Source organism: Ambystoma mexicanum, chromosome 10 (assembly GCF_040938575.1).
Source record: "Ambystoma mexicanum isolate Mex_15411 chromosome 10, UKY_AmexF1_1, whole genome shotgun sequence".
Taxonomy (NCBI): domain Eukaryota; kingdom Metazoa; phylum Chordata; class Amphibia; order Caudata; family Ambystomatidae; genus Ambystoma; species Ambystoma mexicanum.
The window spans coordinates 500,185,934-500,204,861 of NC_090932.1; positions in this window are offsets into that span (position 1 = coordinate 500,185,934).

An 18,928-nucleotide genomic window follows, 5' to 3' on the forward strand; every position below is an offset into this window, starting at 1 on the left:
TGCCCCATTCCCGTGGATGGGACACGACAGGAATGGGAAATGGGGATTTACCATTCCGCCACCTGCCATGATATCCTGGTGGCACCGGGATGTCAGGCGGCAGCAATGGTGTTACAGGGTTGCCGGTAACCCGCCATTTATCGGCGGGTTTTACCAGCGACCCGGTAATGAGGGCCACAGACACAACACTAATTGACACTGGGGAAGTCATCAGACACCAGCCAATAGTGTATCATGATCCTGCCCAGTCTGTCAGCTGTTTATAAGAGCACTGCTTTAAATGCAGGAGATAACTCAAAATGAAGCTACTGAAAGAGTATTTACCATAATAGGATCCTCTCAAAACTATTGTCTTCCAAGGGCTCAAGCGATCAATAACATATATCAGAATGTCTGCACTTCCTACTCCCCCAGGACTTTTTCTACCAGTTGTCACCAAGAGACACAGAATTGTGACTTTTTTGTTACTGTGAATAACGACACTTAACGCCTCTTTTTTCTCACCTTGAACCTGCCTCACTATCTTTCTCCCACTCCTCCCTGCTAATTCATGAGCACCTTGACTTTAATTTAGTGTTTCTTGTTACACAGTATACAATGTAAAAAAGAAAAAAAGAAACTGACAGGTGAATCAGAGCAATGTAGGGCTGGCATCAATATTTTCCAGGGCCATCTTAAGCTTCTCGTAAAAGGTTTTGGCGCCGTTAAACCCTTAACACCTGATTACGAGGTCCCCTTGCGGGTTGCACTTTAACGCCTGCTTTTAGCAGGTGTTAAAAAAACAACCCGCAAAGGGACCTAGGAGCTAATTACGGCACCGTAATTTATGGTGCCGTAATTAGCGCCTTCCCCATTCCCATTGGGCCCTATGTTGGCAAAAATGAGAATGGGGAAGGGGCAATGGTGAATGGGGAATTACCGCCCCGCCAACCTTTGAATGGGGCGGTAATTCCCCCATTCACCATGGCGGAGTTGGTAATTTACCGGCGTCAACCATGGCGATAATAGCGCCATGGTTAACGCCAGGGTCGTAATGAGGCCCACTTGTATTAAACACAAAGAACTGCTGCGTGCTCAAATCTCATGCCAAAGAAAAGCGCCAGGACAATTCTTCCTCACCAGTTGCACCAATTCAAAAGGTCGGCTTGGTTTGAAGGTCTGTAGCTGTGGGGCCTGATTGACTAGGATTTGTTCTCCTAAATTATGCTGCCTAAATCAGGGGACTTGCAATTTTATTGAACTGACAATTGTCTGCCATCTTAGGGGCACAGTGCGTGTTTTCGGGCATGATCACAGGTGATTGGCTCTGGGAGCCATGTCAGCTTCTCTGCACGCTGTAAGCATTCTTGGGGCAGTGTATGTAATAATGCCGTCATGATATGTGTCTTTCTCCTGAGGTTGCTTCATGGGAAATGGGTCTACAGCATTGAGGGTTTTCCCTGCTCACTGATGTTTTATCATGGGGTACTGGTTGACTGCATCTGGGTCCTCTTGACACATTCCAAGCAAATGCACATCTCTTCAGTAGCATCTTCACCATACACGCGGCAGACCCTGGACCCCTAAATTTCATCTTCATTATACATGTACCAGACCCTTGCCCTCTAGGGAGAATAAGTGGGGTGACCAGGGGTCCTCTCCATAGCACCCCTGTGCCCATCATCCACTAGCTCTGGGAGGTATCCAGCTCCATCTGTCACCCCACGCAATGTCCCCAAAATAAGGCAGGTAGCTGGACTCTGGCAGAGCACTAACTAGCACCACTTGTTCCTTTACTAACAGGCAGTGTGATCTTGACAGGGTTAAGAATATAGCTACAGAAAGCTGAAGTATTCTGTTATTCTAGCCGTGTTGACACTGGATTCCAACCATCTCAGCCACTTGCAGGAAACTCGTATGAGAACTATAATTTGCAAGCCAGGAGTGCAAGAAAAACATCTGGTATATAATAAAAAGTGCCTGAGACAGAGTATTCAATTATGGCATCCTTTCTCAAGTGCAGTTCGTATATGTTCTGCTGAAAGGTCAGTAGTACAGGCTTCTCGCATCATATCTGACTAATTATCCTATGAAATGAGAGTATGTTGGGAGTGGGCAAATGAAGCACATATCGCCATGTGTTGTGAGTTACTGCATGCCTGAACACCATATTACCAATGGATGGCCAAACCAGCCTCAATCTCATTTGGCCTGCTTATACAATAGGGGTCTAAATCTGTATGAATTATGTATACCATTTGGGGGCTAAGATTTGAAAACAGTTTTTAGCGACTTGAATGGGCAAAAGTACTTGTTGCCTCCTCTCTGCTCAAATCTTTTTCCTTCATTATTACAACTTTGGATTCATTGTATTTGATATCAATCCATTCGATTCCGATTGAAAGCAAAAGATTCTTGTGGGTTGAAGCAATTTGAACATCAAACAAGGTGAATTGGTATGAACTCACCTGAATCCTTTCAGGAATTATTCCAAACATGATTCAAATGGCTCCCTTTAAGGCCAGGGATGTCATTTGGGGTCACCAGTGGTCGCGACTGTGACTCCTGAGGTTTGCCTTGCTTCCGTTAAAACATGTTTTTATTTATTAATATATGTTTTTTGTTTTTACATTAAAGCTCCTGGGCTGTGGCCAGTGCCATGTGGCTCTTTGTTTTTGGAGCGACTGGAATATATGTTGAGGCCTCTTAAAAAGTACAGGGGGTCCTACAACTTTCTGGATTCTATACAATAATTGCTAGACTCATTGAAGGCTGAAAGATCATGTTCTATCATTTCCCATAATGTCACTTCGGGGGTGGGGTCAAATGACATCACTTCCTGTGAAGTCATCGGAGGTCAATGGTCAAGTGATGTCACTTCCGCTACAACAGGCATAATGGTGAAAGGACGTCCCTGTTTAAGGCTCGAACAACACTTACAGTGATATCTTACAACATACTTGCGCAATATTTATATCTAGGGGAGCAACCGAGAGAGGTGTTGATACAGAGGTGAAATGCTGCTGAAGGGAAAGTGAAGCGAGTGTACTCTATGTGCAATTATTATCATGCCTCTAACACAGTTATGACACAGGGATTTTGCAAGGGACAGAATGGGCAATCTCTTAATCGGTGGTTGGGGTGTTTGAATAGAGAACTATTCACCATTCAATACAAACCGTTCTGTCTCAGATTACGAAAGTCCAGTGTGTTATGACACAGTGGTAGGGATTTTATATAGTAGATAGGACCCACTAGTTTGTAACATGTACCTTAAACTCCTACGTGACCGGCTGATAAATGTGAGCTCTGGTTTTCAGAACTACACTGACAATACTCCTGTCGTCTCCCTGATCACATCTCCCCCTGTAGGTAGTATTGCTTTTCGATGATTTACCCTGACGCATAAAGCATTTTTCCGATAGGTCCATTTGACATGTAAAACGACGTCAAAATGGCAGACCTCCATACATCCTCAGTGCACCCCGGACACATCGCACTATCAATGTCCCATCTTTCCAGCACAATAGAGCCCTTGGCAGGTCCTTCGTAGTGACTGAATCTAGACAATGGAATGAGCGGCACTAAGTGCTCCGACACATAGGCGATCTCTGTCCTTTTAGCCAGCAAATTATACCCCTCCCTTTTCTTAGTTTCCTGACATTTTTGCTCACATCTCCTCTATCTGCATTTGGATACCTTCAGGTCATGGCGCCATACAAATAGAAATAGAAATAATCTGAACATTCAATCATGCTGACACATATAGGGATGCGGAGAGAAGCTCTGGGAAAATTGTATCCAGATGGTGAAAGGCAGCAGCACAGAGGCGATAGCAGGGTGACTTATGATCATTGAGGAGGATCCATTTGAGGTTAAGTCAAGAGACCTGAGAGGCAGTTCAGGCATGCAGTTGCACTTAAAACATTAAGATACAGAACTCCATGATGGAGAGACCCCTTCATCTTTATTATTGTTTGTATGAGGAAGATCTCAATAAAATATGACACAGAAAAAAGGGGCAGCATTCTGGAAGATGGCGGCCATTACGGGCCTCTATCTGCCTTCATCCTTCCATTCATGTGAACGGATGCGTGCCCGGGGAGACTTTTGGAACAATTTAGCAGCCTTATTATGCCTAGCCACTACTGCAGAAAAAACAGCATCTGTGGAAGGCGCAGTCCCAGGTGATTTCAGCAGACTATTTTGCAGATAAGTACTTCTCCTGGAAAAGCCAACCACGTGTCCTAACATTAATGGCACGTACACACCTTAAGTCGCTTGACTGGCTGCCTGAGACTAATCACATTGAAGTAGATCACGCCTGCATGTGGATTTGGGACAGCCATGCTCACAAGACAAACAATGCACTGTGACTGAGCGTGTTCAAATCAACGGATTTCTGCACATTTGCACCTAAAATAGGGCAGGGACCAATGATGCAGAGGATAGCGCCCTCTAAATAGAAAAATGATTAAAATTATGCCGAGGAAGATCTGAACACATTTCCCATAGCTGCCTTATTTACCAGTTCCATGTGAATCTCTTCGAGCCATTCTGTTTTATGTTTCTCTCACTGCATGCTGGGACTTGTAGGCCAATCCTTACAATGGGAAAAATAAATCTACAAGTTCCAGCATGCAATTGGAAGAAACACCAGGACCGGCTCGAAGAGACGTGCATGGAACTGTTAAACTTGGCATCTATGATTTCAACATTTGAAGACCAAAAAGTTTACAAGAAGTGACAAAGCAAACATTTTTGTTTCTTGTACAAGTATTTGTGTTTGTTTTGTTGCTAGTTTTTCAAACAGTATGTCTCTGTACTTCTTTCTTTTGCCAGCAATTGCCATGATATGTACAGGAACTCAAACAATTATAATTGGTTGGTTTTACCACCAAATTGTGAGCTACCCTCCCCACTTCAAAGATTTGCAATTGTGTAGTCAGCTGGTCACACAATTGTTCATAATTTGCCATGGTGCTCAATACAAATTCCTTGTATTGACACCATAGCAACATATTGGGCATTTCTTGCTCATGAATGCCCACCATTTGTCTGGCATTAGCATAATATGTCCAGGTTCTCACACCATGGATCAGCTATTGCCAGTACGTTTGCAAGACATTGCAACCATATGCACGGTTACTAATATCACATCCTCAGATACTCACGTAATTTGCCACCACTTCCAATGCTCACACTGTTTGCTGTTGCCATCATTTGGCCAGGTACTCAGATCATTTGCCTGGCATTATTTATTTATTGCTTGCAGAGAAATTGAGGTTAGTTTGGGTTTTTAAAACCCTGTGTATGACTCAAGATATAACAATTCTTTGAGTTCACAGTCTCTTTATTCATGTTTTTTGGATTTATATGATAAATGTTCCTCTTTATTCATGGCCACAATTAAGCTTGCTTATCTTTACCAGCCCTCTAACTAGGATATGAATTTACCCTCACAAGGCAATACGAATCTTCGCATCTCTCCGCTTGGTGAAGTCCACATGCCAAAAACGTTTTCCCAAAGAGGCAGTTGGTGAGCAGGTGCAAGTGGACCTTGCCGTCCTGTCTGTGGCCGCAAGGTAAGAAAGTTTGGGGAGTGTTAGCTTCACTTCACTCCATGCAGCCCCCTGACCTTGCGACCCTTCCCCTTCTTGCATACTCATTGCTCCCCACGCAATTGCGTCTCCCTCTTTGTGCATTCTCTTCAACTCAGGCCATGTGCGTTCCTCTACAACTTCAGGCCACGTGCACTCACTTTTTTCCCTAGCCACGTGCCCTCCCTCGCATCGTAGGTCCCCTCATCCTGTTCAAGTAGGTGCACTGCACCAGAACTCGGCCACATCCGCTCCCTTGCTTCCCTAGCTGCGTGTGTTCCCTCGCATCATATATCACCTCATCTTGTTTGCGTGCGTGCGCTCCCACACAACTTGGCCACGTGCGCTCCCTTCCTTCTATAGCTGCGTGCGCTCCCTTGCATCGTAGATCCCTGCATCCTGTTCCATTCCCCCCCTGCCTCGTTTCCCTTCCTTCCTCTTGCATCTCAGCCAAAGTCGGATTGGCACCTCTGCCTTTCGGCCCGTGGCCAGGCCGAAATCATCCCTGGGGAGTGGAGGCAGGTTTTTGGCCATGCATGGGCAGGTTTGGAAGGAAAGAAAATTGAAAAAAAATATATTTTGTTTTTTCAATTTTCTTTTTTTTTTCTTTCAAAAAGCCTTTCATCCTTCTTATGTCGATAAATGAGTACCAACTCAGGTAGGGTAATATTGTATGCATATTTGTTTTATAAAAAAGAGCTTACGCGTAAGTGCTATACCATAACATATTATCATTTGGCCTTGGACGCCTGCTTCAATTCACAGTAATTTAATGTACTTAGGAACAATGCTATTTGATGCCACTTCCTGTTTTGTCAAGGGGTGAAAGGTTGTGTTTCATCGCTTCCGGGATGCCACTTTGGGGTGGGGTCAAATGACATCACTTCCGGATGTCAAGGGTCGTGAGGCGAGGGGTGGGCCACTTTTTTGAGTCGAGGGGTGTGGCACTTTTTTTGGGTGACCGGGCCTATTTCTTGTCCCAGTCCGACCCTGATCTCAGCCCTTGCCTCTTCAATCTATTGTTTACTATTCTGACACTGTCTCGTGCTCCACTGTTTTTCTTGCATTACTTTGCATTGCCTGCACTCCTCTTCTAGGTTCCTGTTGTGTTCTGTGTCTTGTTGACTGTACTGTCTTTGTGTTTGCTCTCTACGGTTCTTGATATTGTGTTGCTATATACAGTTTGTGGCATCACATTGCAACTTCCTGCATTCTTCAGTTCTACGTTCCCTGCTGACTTCTGTGTTTTGCTTTTGGTGCTGGATTGCATCTGCCTTCTTTACTTCCAGGTTCCCTGTTGCATTTTGCATTGGTTCTGTATTACATCTGCATTCTCTACATGTAGGTTTCCCATTGTGCTCTTTTCTTTGCTAATGGTTCTGTACTGCACCTGATTTGTACGTCCATTGTTCTTGTTCTTTGTTGTGCCCCCCTCCCTTTCGTGTCCACCCCTCTGTCTCCCTCCTGTCTGCCTCCCTCCTGTCTTCCCCCCCTGCATGAGCTCTTTCCTCCCACAACACCTATGGCGCACTCTGTCTCACCTATCTTTTATAACTGCTTTTCAATCGACTATCTCTCACTAAGTCTGGCAGGAAGAAGCTCAACAGCGACATCCTGGTCTCCAACCCAGGTCTCACTGTTGCTGATAACTATACCAGTGCTTCCTCCAGACAGATCCTTACCAACATACTCTTTGTCATTCCCTCTACAGGCCTATGGACCCCCCCATATGATCTCTGTGCTCTCTCCTTTTTCCTTTCTCCCATTAATGGTGGTACCCGGTGCAAGGCATTCCAGGTCTCCTTCCACTCCTCTAAGACCATCATTAATGTCTACTTAAATGGCACTGTCTTGGTTCAGGGCCTCGGGCCAATCTCTTCCTCTTTGATAGGCACTTCCCACGCCTTATCAACGTCCTTTCCTCACCTGCTAGCCCTTTTGATACCCCTCTGGCTCCTCTGCCACCTCCTTCATCCGCCATCTCTTCGGCACCCCCTGCTGCTTCTTTGGCCTCCCTGTTGCCTCCCTCCTCCACCACCCCTGTGGCACTCTGTTCTCCCTCTCTGACTACCTTGCCTTCTCTTCCTTCCTCCTCTGCCCATCCTCGGGTGCCTCCAACACTTCGTCAGGATGTACTCTGCCTGTAACCTTCCCAGGAAGTCCTTCAAATGTAGCAACCTGTTCCACATTGCTACCCTCAACTCTCATCATTCAGCTGTCAAACACTCCTCTGACATCTGCCGTTCCTGGAATAGCTTGATTTGGATGTACTCCGTCTCACTGAGACTTGGTTCACAGCCAGATCTGTCACGGGTTTCGACGCTCTCCTTCCTGATAGCTGCAAGATACTCTCCAATCACATAACCAACCGGCCCGTTGGGTTTGTAGCCTTGATTTTACCAAAGTGAATCCCTGGTTCTATCACTCCTCCTTTGAATGCCTGGTCTGCAGGTTCTCTATCTTTCTTGGCCTCTCTCTCTCACTGTGGCTACTATCTGCAGGCTGCCTGGCCAGGTTGCCCTCTTCCTCTCTGAGTGGACTGACATATTTTACCTCTACTGCTTAGCTTCACCTCCTCAGAGACTTATTCAGGACTCTTTTGCAACTCCTGCAATTTTTTCTCTCTCTCTCTATTCTTCCCTCTAGCCTGACTCACTCTGCATGGCACACCCTGGATGTTCTGGTCTCCTCAGACCTCCCCTTCTCTAACCCTCTCAGCAGTCCTCTCTCTTGGATTGTGATCACTTTTTCCTTTCTTTCCACCTCTCTCTCTCTTCCCTGCAGGTCAAGCCGACTGCAGCACTGCCATCTACCTTCTCTGTCATACGACCCATGAAGTGTGTGTCAGTTGAGGCTTCCGCCGCTACTCTCTCTCCTCGTCCTGCACCTTTGGCTGCAGGACGAGGTGTGTGAACACCACCCCATCCGTGCCCCCTTGTGACTGTCTTTTTTTTAATATAATGATTTTGTAGCTGACACAGCCCCCTCTACCTTCATCTCTCTATCTCTCACACCCTGGATGTCCTTGCCCTGTCATGAGGATTCCCTTGAAGCCCAAATCCAAGTGCAACGCTTGGTACGATTCCATCCTCACCACCCTTAAACTTAAGTGTAGGGCGGCAGAGAGGAAGTGGAAAGCATTGGGCGCACCCCCTGACAAACTGGCCTGCCACCTGCTCCAAAGGCAATACAGACTCTCTGTGCTCTCGAAGAAGAGATCCTACATTAATGCCCATATCTCTGTGGGATATAACAACTCAGCCAAACTTTTCAAAATCTGCAAGGAGCTGGGAAATCCTGCTACAGTCTCTACCTTTCATGTTCCCTCCCAGGCCCTCTGCATGGCCTTGGCCTCTCATTTCACTACTAAAACTAAAACTCAGGTCATCCTGTCCACCCTCTCTTTGTCTACCTCCTCCTTCCTCTTCCTCTACCACTCCTGGCCCACCTGAGGCCGTCCCTCCACCTCCTTTATCCTCCTTTCCCCTGTTCACCCTTGGCAATGTTTCAAGACAAGTCTGATCTATGAAAGTCTCATCAAAGCAGGTTTTCCACTGCTCATCCAGAACCAGCAAGAACCATATCAACACCCTTGCTCCAGACTTGGCTGATTTCTGAAATCACCCTTTTGCCACTTTGCCATTGGAACTTCTCCTCTACCGTAAGCATGCTCTTGTACACCACCTTCTAAAGAAGTCCTCGGCCGATCCTTCCTCTACGGTACTACTATTGCCCAATCTTCATCACTCCTTTCCTGAGCAAACTGTTGGAAAAGCTGGCCATCTCCCAGCTTAATCTACATACTGAATCTGTCGGTTGCCTCCATGACGACCAGTCTGGCTTCAGAGCTGCCAGAAGCTCAGAAAATGCTCACCTGAACACCCATGAAGACTTGCTTTCCAATCTTGATTCTAATCTCTCTTATGTCCTCATTCTCCTTGATCTATCCTCTGCTTTTGACATGGTCAACCATGCCATCCAGCTCAATCGCCTCCGTGACAACCTTGGTATTACTGATCAGGCCCTGGCCAGTCTGACCTCCTTTCTCAGCGACCAACCTTCTCAGGTCCAACTGGGGTCTTTCCTCTCTTCTATTTCTCACTCTACTTGTGGTGTTGCCAAGCGGTCTAACCTCTCTCCCTGGCACTTCAACCACTACTTGGCACCTCTTGCCTGCATCGCTACTTTCTGCACCAATTTTCAATTTTATGCAGATGACACTCAGCTCTCTTTCAGGGTCTCCTCAGCCACCTCTGCTTCTTCTCTTAGTTCAGGAATGGTGTGCCACCAATGATCTCTGCCGTAATGCCAGTAAGACTGAGATCCTCCTAATTGGGACATCTCTCCATCCTTTCCTCTGTCTTTCTGGCCGCCCACACTAGGCCCTCTTCCTGCTCCTTCCTGTGAGGCTAAGAACCTTGGTGTCATCTTCGACTCCACCCTCTCCTTCTCTCCGCACATCTCTGACATCTCTAAGAAGTCAAACTATCAGCTGCACCTACACAGAGGTATTCTTCCTTTTCTCACTTTTCCCCAGAAGCTCACTGTCTCCGGAGCTCTGGTCTTCTCTAAGCTGGACTATTACAGCAGCCTCTTTCTAAATCTTCCTGCCTCTACTCTTTGACTTTTATCACTTATCCAGAACAGGACTGCGAGACTTGTCCTTGGACTCAAGCCCAGCGATCGTATCTCTCCAGCTCTGAAATATCTTCATTGACGGCCCGTGGCTGCAAGGATCAAGTTCAAGACCCTTTGCATCGTCCACAAGGCTTTCTGGGGCCTGGGACCTCTCTACCTCCAACTTTCTCTTTCAAAACATCTAACTTCACGAGCTCTCCGCTCATCCATCTTCAACTCTCTGAGGGCCATACACTTCTCCAGCAGAGAGTTGAGGGCAGATATATCTTCTCAGCAGGGGCCTCCCTCTGACACAACCTATCTGCCTCTCTCAAACTTGAGCAGAACCACCTCAGGTTCCGGAAGCAACCCAAGACCATCCTTTTCCCTTCCTCTTTTATTGTTCCTCTCTCCTGCCAATGTCTCTGATAGCTCCGCGCACTGATCAACTGGACACCCCTGAACTCGGGCCCAGGCTCATGCATGTCCATTTGCCCTTAAACTGCCTCCGGGCTCCCTCAGCACATACGGGCTTGTATCTGTAACCCTACAGTCCCTTTTCTTTGCACTTATGAGCTGCCCTCTGGCAATACTTATTGAGTCACCTGCACTCCTCACCCGCCACCTCTCCTTGGAACTTCTCCCCTCCCCACTTCCCTGCACTTGCACAATCTGAATTATACAAAGCCTAGTAAGATCATTGTTTGTCCTCCTTCTGTTTCCCCCTCCTTGTCTTGTTGCACCTAGAAATACTTGTGTACAGGCGTGTTATAAATGACTTATAGCACATAATTGCTGGCTATATGACATTTGGAAACCCCACCCAGTTTCCCGGATTCATTTTTTGTAGTTTTTTTTTTTGGCAAAGTGTTGTTCCCTATATAATTCCACACAGTTTCACCAATCTGCACCACATTTTGGATAGTTACTTGTAAGACCCTCCGGACATTCCTGGCTACATGACTTCGGAAACCCTACGCCGCTCCCCGGATTTCAGCACAAGTCAAAATGTGTTTGTGGGTTTGTGGCTTGGCGAAGCGTGGTTCCTTAAACAATTCCACACCATTTCACCAATATGCACCAAATTCTGCATAGTTACCTGTTAGGATCCACCAGACAGTACTAGCTACATGACAATTGGACTGCCCACCCCTTTCCCTGGAGTTCAGCACCTTCACACCTGAGATGGTTGCCTGAAATCTGCGATACATCAATGTGGTCATAGAAGGACTGGGCCCGACACGAGGCACAAAACTCGAGGTCCAGGCCCTAGGATACACAGTTTCCAAGATATTTGCACCAAACCAGGGTGAGGCGACATGTGGGAAGAGAGCACATAAGGGCCCAGTATGCAGCAGCACACCAACTCTCGCCTCCCCCCAACATCTGCTCCTGGGTATGTCGGTCAGCCACAAATGCCCATTCTCAGTGCAGTTTACTTCAGGGTGCAAACCACATCAAGCGATAAGCGATTCGGAACAGCGACCTACAGGATCTGTTTTATCAAGTCTGTCTACAGAACCCGTTCGGAGAACAGTTACTTCTGCTAGTGAATAAATAAATACTATAGACATGTCATTGCCCAAAGTGCCAAGAATTCGACTGATATGCCCAGATAAACAATTTAACAGCTACTTTATGTGAGAGGGACATTTGTTCAGATCGCTCTTTTAGTCTTGTCCAAAGCATCCACCAATAACAATTGCAACAATTGTGGATCCCCAAATATTCAATTAAGTTGTTAGGTAAACATGTGTGAGGCCCAGTCTATTGCTATCCCACATGGTGTCTTACAGTCATTTCAGTAGGTGCACTGAGCAGGTTCCACATGCTTGCACATGCATGCTCTGTCGACAATGTGCACAGACACCTTGGGCTGAAAGAAGGTTATTCTGCACTCAGGCAAACATTATTGCAAAAGAATTGGCAGAAAAGGACTGCAGGGTTCAGCACAAGGACTAGACAATTTGAATGCTATGAAAGGGCTGCAGGCGAATGCGGTAGTGGAAGCCTGCCAATTTATCCACTGAGTAAGTGATACAAATCAAGGGTTGTTTTGCAAACACACTGCGCACACAAACAATGTAAAAATCAATTTGATTTGTAATTTAATTAGAAGGTGATGCAGCCTGACACATGTTTCGAGCGACTAGCTCTTCTACTGAGGCTACATGTTAATTGTACAATTGAGTAAAAAGGTACAATTGATATATACATAAACGGTATAGCAGACCCGAGCACAAAACAAGGCAGTTAAATGGTCAAAACCCGACCGTAACAAATAATCATTCAATTCATAGGTTGTCAATAGAAAAATGCAAATCAAAACATTTTGTCAAATAAATCAAATTGTAGGAACAAAAATTATACATCCCATATGGTGTAGGTTTATCCAATTCAGGCATTAACAGAAAATGAAAGAGAAAATAATAAAAGAAATAAAAATGAAAGAGCTTCATTAGCATTGTGGGGCAATGTTGGCCATACATTTAGTCAAAAATGAGTGGAACGTCATTAAAAAGTACCTGGAACCGGGAATTTCCTTTATGGTCAATAAAGGGAAGACAATATGAGTGAAAAAGAGCAATTTAGGCAAGGGACGTAAAAAGATTGGGTTAAATGCAAAGGGTTAACATTATAGTTAAACCACACCAATTAGGCAAGGGCGTCTTGCATGTCGGTAAAGTGTAAGCAGCAAGTTGTATGGTCACACTTGCCCAGAAATTGGTATGAATTGAAAGAATTGTATCATGGGCTCAATGTAAAGGACGGGGGTGCATTAGCGATTTGATCAAATGTGCTGGTCAGATAAATGAAATTAATAGTACTGTGATTTGATTATGGGTTATATGAATTATAAGCAACATACCTTTTAAATTGCAGTTGCAAGGCAGGCATTAGGTAAAGCATGTATACGATCTCACTTGAATTGATAGTTGAATGCGATTAGCGATCGGCGGTCAGCTGGACCAGGCAGAAAGGGAAAGAAACACGGCACTCCAATTAGCAAAATGAAGGGCGTCTAAATGGTTAATTGTATGCTTGTGGACCCGCAGACCACTCTAGGGGTCCACGCGAAAGTGTTAGTCTTACCAGCGTCTCTGCTGCATGAGTGGAACAGGATCCGGACGTATGCGGCTGCTGTCTGGAAATATTACAACGCTACCGCGTTGAAGCATGGCCGTGAACGCCCGTGCCGGCTGACAAGGCCGCCATCTTGTGTGTGTTTGCGAACAATTAGAGTGATGGGGCCACAGGGTTACAGTAGCAATAGTGCCCTTTTATGGAATACTCAAGACCAAGGGAGTACCAGTGACAAAATGGTGCGATGGGGGGCGAGATTGTGGGCTAAAAAAGTCTATTTGTGATTAAAATTGGTGTAATTGATATTTATATATTGTTAGTACCCGGCGAGGGGGCAATCAGAATGAAAGAGCCATTCTGATTGGCCCTTGCAGAGTCATTACCAGGCTGGGAATCCCTCTGTCGGGATTCCACAGCCTTTGTCCCCGGCGGGGGCGTGGCACCCCCTCAGCTCTGAGCCTCCCCACTGCTGAGAGGCTGCCTTCGCCCCGTGCCAGGGACTCAGGTAAAGCTTTGGCTTTTTTTTCCACCCTCCATCCTCCCACCTACATGCCCTCCCCACCCCACTTACCTTCTATCCTTTGTCCCCGGTGCGGGACGATGGCAGCCTCCTGCCGTGTGAAGGTTCAGAGCGGGGCCATCATTGCGCCGAGCCTCTACACGGCTGGAGGCTTCTATCAACCCCTGCCGGGGACCCAGGTACGTTTTTCTTTTTTTCCACTCCCCCTTCCCTGCCCTTCCCCTCCCTCCCGCCCTACCAACCGCACTTACCTTCTTTTTTTTTCGGGAGTGGACGTGCTGGAAACGCTTCTGTTTCCACCGCGTCCGCTCCCGATGGCCGCCATGGAAAGGGAAAACGGACTCCATTTTCCCTTTCCATTGTGGCCATTTTCTTTGATGTCTTTTTTTTTCTCAAAAAAAAGCTTTTAGTGCCCCGGTCACGCAGTTTTTGCGAGCCGGGGTACTAATAGCTATATGCCCCTCGCAGCGGGGGTATTACCGACTCTAGTAATGCCCCGGGGCCCATAGTTATAGGCCCGCCGCTTGGGCATATTGCTTAAGTAATGAGATGGAATTAGGAGGGGTTGGGATGCTACCAGAACAACACTTCGTATGAAGGGAAAGGTGCCCGAAAACAGTGGCATAGAAATGATGAGGTGTCATAAAAATGAAGCAAATATATTCGCGCTAGATGTTAACTATGTGCCAGATGGCCAAAAGATTATTAAGTTCATCTCAGGAGGGCATCAATACCTTGCGCTAGGGTAGTGGTGTGTACTAGTGTATCCCAATTGTGTGTGCCTTATTAATGCCCATCTGCGAGGTGACTGAATAAAAATATAGTCAAGTTGCACTAAGCAATTGATGGGTAAGTGTGATCATACAACTTGCTGCTTACACTTTACCGACATGCAAGGCGCCCTTGCCTAATTGGTGTGGTTTAAGTATAATGTTAACCCTTTGCATTTAACCCAATCTTTTTACGTCCCTTGCCTAAATTGTTCTTTTTCACTCATATTGTCTTCCCTTCAGTGACCATAAAGGAAATTCCAGGTTCCAGGTACTTTTTAATGATGTTCCAAGCGGAGCCCCTCGTCCATTTCGATGGTGGCTGGCAGCAAGATGGTGTGGCAGCAGCTGCAGAGGTGGGGGTGCCGCTGCTGCTGTAGTTATCAGGTGAGTGGGGGATGGGAGGGACTGAAGCAGAAGGGAAGGGAGGGATGGGGGAAGATGGCAGGATGGGGGAAGTAGCCATCAGGTTGCTAAAACGAGGCCTTTGATCGTGGGATTCATCCCCATCATCCAAGCAACCTGATTGGTTACTCCACCCACCCCAGATACTAATTGACATTAAATATGGCTTTCAAAATCACTAAGCATCTAAGGATATAGTATTGTGGAGCAGACCTGGCCAGATTATCAGCTTCCTCGTCCTATGTAAATAGAGTAAAACAGTGAATGCTAATAGTTTCCTCCAAGTACTATTGTCTCGTCTCTCCTCGTCTTGTCTGGTTGAACCCCTCCCTGCGTCCTTCCCTAGTGTTCTCCCCTCCCCTAACCCACTCTCCCTTCTCCTTCGTCTTCCCTCCTTTCCCTAACTACTCTATGGTGCTCTCTATTTCTCCTATCTTTTCTAACTAATTCTCTACCGACTATCCTGCTCTCCTCACTAAATCTGGTAGGAAGAAGTTTAAAAAGGACATCCTGTTCTACAACACAAGCATCCCTATCGCTGACACCTATACCAGTGCTTCCTCTAGGCAAGCCCTCACCGACATCCTCTTTGTCATTCCCTCGCCAGACCTATGTGCCCTTCAAATGGTCTCTGTGCTTTCTACAAACTTTTCTTCTCCCATTAATGGTGGCACCCAGTGGAAGGCCCTCCTGGCCTCCTTCAACTTAACTAAAGTCATCATTAATGTTTATCTGAATGGCACCATCTTTGTCCAAGGCACTCAGGCCAATCCTCTCCTCTGTGATAGACACTTCCGGAGCCTCATCAATTTCCTTTCTTCTCCTGCTGTCCCCTCTCTTCCCTCCATGGTTTTCTTGCCTCCCCCTGTGGTCTCATCCTTGGTTACCTTTCCCTCTCCTCCTTCATCATCTGCCCCCCCTCTGGCTTCTTCTAGACCTCTGCTGGGCGTACCTCTGATTTGTACCCCTCCTCAGAAGTCTTTGAAGGATGGCAACTGTCTCTATATCCCCACTCTAAACTCTCGCTCAGCTGTCAAACACTCCTCTGATATCTGCTGCCTCCTCAAAGAACTTGACCTCAATGTCCTCGGTCTCGAAAGGGCCCGAGAAGACTGAGATGATATCAATTAATAAACCAAGTTTTGAATCTAAGAAGTGTGAGTCTAGGGGGTGTGTATAAAGAAGAGCATGCGGCCGGGTGCCGAGAAGGTGCAGGTGAAGCTTAAGAATATCGAGGAGAGAAGAGTGGGACCTGGATAGATTCCACACAGACTAAGAATGGGCTGTGGGCAACAGAGCATACCTTGGAACAAGGAGGTGGGCAGACACCTGGAAACAAGTCTGTGATACATGTGAAGTGGTCTTCTGCATGCTTGCGTGCGACTGCTAGCCTGTGAGAGAATCCTGCATATCTTTGACCTCCAGTGTGACTCTAGTTTCTGGCTGCAAAACTCTACCTGAGAAGAAAGAAAATGAAGAGACAGTTTCCCTAATGATGGGAACCAGAGAAAAGATTTCAAGAAAGGATGAAGATCAAGAAAAAAGTGCAGGGACACTTCATCTCTAAGACTGAGTGAAAGAAGACTTTCCAGGACCTGTCCTTATACATTCTGGTTTCACTATCACCGTCTTGCGGCCAATGCTGGATTTGACTTTTATGGACTTCATTGATTCACAGTGTGTCACCCTTTCTCATGGTGGCCCTGAATCATGTTGTTCCCATCTTCAACCTGTATCCAGGCTTGCAACATTCTGTGTTACTACTGACTTCAGCAATTGTATTCGCTCTCCGCTCTTGCTTCTACACTCTTTTTGACTACTTATTCTCTGTTTGCTCCTCCTCTCCCTTTCTCCCTTTTCCTATCTCCTCCCGTACTTTCTTCTATGCACTTACTCTATCAGAATTGTCCCTGGACCTAGTATGATAGCAACCTCGTCTGTCTCCTCTCCCCTCCCCTTACTTGTTTCTCCCCCCCTCCGGCACTATCTGAAATGTCGTCAGGCCTAGTACGATAGTCGCTTGTTTTGTTCCTCCCCTCCCTTTCTGCACCCCTCCTGTATCAGGACAGACTGCTGCAGAAGTAGGCTGGAGGGGGGGGCAGTGGGAACAGAGTAGAATAATCAAGCAAAACAGACAACACCTGTGTGTGAGAAGGAGGGGAGAACACAAGGGAACATCACAGAGGGGTGGGGATGGCCTGTGGGGACAGATGGAGTAAACACATGTGTGTGCATGCTTACCTGCTGTCTGAGCAGGGGTTCGGGCCCTGGATCCTACTGGTCCAAACAAGTCCAAACAGGTCCAAACAGGAATTGCCCTTTTCTTTGTCTGCCCTTCGCTTCAGATGCTGGGCGAGAGACACACTTGATCCAAGAGTTAAGAGCAGGAAGGAAGAAGAAGGGCTAAGAAGGCAATTGGTGCTTACACCAGGTGACCAAGATCCACTTGCACCAGCTCCCCATCTGCAAAGGAAAAGAGGCTGGTGGGCTCCTTAAGTAGGGAAAAAGAGTGGCAACTAGGAAGGCACCAGGTGGGCGGAGCTTAAGATAGTATTTAAGGAACTTCTGACAGGATGCAGGCATGATACAACTATCGTCCATGGCCATAGCCAGACTCCTCATTAGTTGCTTGCCAGTTTGCCGGTTCCTGAAGCTCTGATCATATTCCAACCATGGTCCATTTTTGTATCCCATTATTTTCCCCCACAAAGTGTAAAGAATGCATGGTCATTGGATAAAATAGAGGTTTGAAGGGGTGTTCTGTCATTGATACAAACTAGTGGTCAGGACCTCCCTGTGGTCCCCTAATGACTTTGTACCCAACTGAACATGTACATTTTCACAGAAATGGATTGTATCCCACTGATGCTTTTTTAAACCAATTCCCAAGCGTCTTATATCCCAAAATCTCATTCAATGCCCCAAATGCCAATGACCACCATCAGCAAGGAAACCATTCTCACATCATGCATTGCAAAGGTGGGCCCTCTGCCTGGTATAACAAATTTATCTGACTGCACCACGCTGTCATTGAGTCCATTAAGCTTTGGGCTGCTATGATGGTGCATTAAAACTTTGTGCAATTCTGGATTCAAATACTCAGGGTACAATGCCAAACACATGGACTCAGAGCATAATGTGAAATGGAATGCATCAGCAGTTTATTTATTTATTTTTATATTTTGTATAGACAACTTATCTCAATGAAGCCACAAGACATTTGGCAGTATAAGATTGTGTAAGGGAACAGCAATATGCTTGTGAGAAGAACCACGTCTTCGGATTACGTCAAAACTGCCAGATGTCATCAATGTCTCGTAAATATTTTACTAAAGCGTTTAAGAAGAGGGTTAACAGATGACACCTCTTCATCCTCTGATGAAAGATGATTTGTAAGGCAGTGGTAAAGGAGGTTTTTGTTCATTGATCTAAGTAAGCGTTATCTCAGTTTCATGCACCAATAACGATATGGATAGTTATTCTGGAGCATTTTTTTATAAGAACCAAGGCTTTGAGTTTACATCACTCTTTAAGTGGAAGCCATTGTAGAGATTTCAGGGTGATTAATTGAGTATGTTTAAAACATTTGGAGTTAGATATCAGTTACCTAACAGTTTTTTTTTTAATGGCGCCTTCCTGAATGGAATTGCAGTAATGTAATTTCTGAGTGATATCGGTCTAAATTACCTGGATTAGATTGCTGAGGGAAAGGAAAGGTTTTGGGTTTCAGACTACCTTTAAAGGAAATTACCTTGAAGAGAGGGTGGCAATGACAAGTGACTCGAACAAAAGGGAGGATTCTCATGTCACTCTTAGGCTTTTTTTTACATTAGATTTCTTGAATATGTCGTGGTCCCATATGGTAGTGTATTGGCATGAGGAGTGGAAAGCAGGCAAGGCTCTACAAGATCCAATCTCGATCGATTCTGTCTTTAGTTTGTTCAAGTACAGCA